Here is a 1,826-nt window from a genome sequence, read left to right as displayed (position 1 = left end):
GGGGGATGGGAGGTGGGTGGGTGGGTGGTGTGGGGTGTGGTATTTGGGGTGGTGGGTGGGGGGTGGGGTTGGAGGGTAAGAGTGGGAGGTGGGGGCGAGGGGTAGTGGTGGGGGATAGGAGCTGGCGGGTGGGGGTGGCACATGGGGGCTGTGGGTGTGGGGTGTGGTGAGGCAGGTGGGGGCTGGGGGTGTGGGGTGGCAGGTAGGGGTGGGGTGTGGGGAGTAGGGGGTGGGGTTGGCGGGTGACAGGTGGGGGAGGGAGAAGAGGGCATGGGGGGGATAAATGGTGATGGAAGGAGACTTGACATGAGGGCAGTGAACACACAATACAATATACAGATGGTGCATTATAGAATTGCACACATGACCTATGCAATATTATTAATGAATGTCACCCAAATAAGGTTGATTAAAAATAAGTAAAAGGTGGGTCTTTTGAGGTTGATTAGGTTATGAGGGTGGAGCCCTCATGAATAGGATTAATACCCTTTTCAAAGATATCCCATGCTACACTTATCAGGAGATGACTTTATATGTTATACAAATGTCTAACCACTATTTTGTACACTTGAAACTAATATTGAATGTCATCCCTAATTGAATAAAATTTAAAGTAGTAAAATAATTTTTAATAAAAATGCAAATCAGAGTGATCTTTAAAAAATATAAATCAGATCAATGCACTCTGTGCCTAAAAGCCTTTAGCGCTCCAGCAGTGGTCAGGTCTCCAGACAGAATCATGCCTGTGAGGGTGTTACACTGCTGGGAGAGGAATGCCCTGTCTTCTTCCTCCAGTAGCTCCCTTCACTTCTCTGGTGTTGTGTGGCACTGGTGCAGGGCAGAACTGTGCTTCCTTGAGAGTGAGCTAAGCATCACTTTGGCTGCTTAGTTGTAGTGTGGGAGTAGAAACAGAAAAAATAAATTTAAGCCTTAAAGGTTCTCACAGCATTTCAACCCACCAAACCGAACTCTATCCTCCCTTCCCTACGCTCCAGCCAGCCTGGCTCACCCAGCCTTGAGGAAAGAAGGCAGGGACAGTGCTGCCCGGGAAGCCAGTGAGCATGCATGTGGTTGGAAGTCTGGAGAGAGCTCCAGTTCTCTTAGGACAGAAATGGAGGGATGAATCTGCTGAAATCAGCCACCCATGAGGGGACTCTACTTTTCACTACATGATGAGGGCATCACACCTTCATGATCCTGCCATGCTCTTGCTCCCCTGTGGCATCCCAGGGGACCCATGAGTCATCTACAACAGGAAGCAGCTCTCTGGCCTTTGAGAATCCACAGACCCTCTGCAAAGCCCTTAAGCTCACACGGCTGATCTCAGACTACAGATTCCAGACATCTTCAATCCTGGGAAGCAGCCTCTTTTGACTTTTTCATTCTCCTCCTACAAACAATGCCGGGTCTGTGTCTTCTGTACACTGCTCAAAGATGTGTGAGGACCCAGCGGGTGGCAGCTGGACGTGGTATACCCTGGGACATTTGCTGAGTGGCCTCAGACCCAACACTGACACTGAGCTTGAACCTGCATCAATCTGGTGAACACCACTCACCTCTACCTGGGGACTCCCTGAGAACCTACCTCATGCAACTTGAGTGCTTCAAGAGACTCTTTCATTAACTGAGACAAAAGGCACCCGGCAGATGGAGGCAGACAGGGAGGCAGAACATGGTGTGCTCTGGGACTTTTGCTGACCTGTCCCCAGGCTCAATGCTAGTCAAAGCCAGCTTTGGTGCCCTGCTTGGACCTTCCTGTGCTCACTGTGCCCCAGCAGAGGCTGTCACAAATTGTGAATTGCTTTGTAGATGCAAATAGGTTGCCC

The 1,826-nt window shown here is 50.2% G+C and overlaps 1 non-coding gene across 1 annotated transcript; it reads left to right on the top strand.

Moving 5' to 3' along the window:
• Positions 1-708: 708 nt before the first annotated feature.
• LOC132212885 (small nucleolar RNA SNORA74) lies at positions 709-911 on the top strand. The gene has a single exon (XR_009447824.1). It is a non-coding gene; the product is annotated as a small nucleolar RNA SNORA74 (small nucleolar RNA).
• The last annotated feature ends 915 nt before the right edge of the window (positions 912-1,826 follow it).

The sequence above is a fragment of the Myotis daubentonii genome, chromosome 11 (assembly GCF_963259705.1).
Source record: "Myotis daubentonii chromosome 11, mMyoDau2.1, whole genome shotgun sequence".
NCBI lineage: Eukaryota > Metazoa > Chordata > Mammalia > Chiroptera > Vespertilionidae > Myotis > Myotis daubentonii.
The sequence above is the reverse complement of the archived record's forward strand: the minus strand, read 5'-3'. Positions and strand labels throughout refer to the sequence as shown.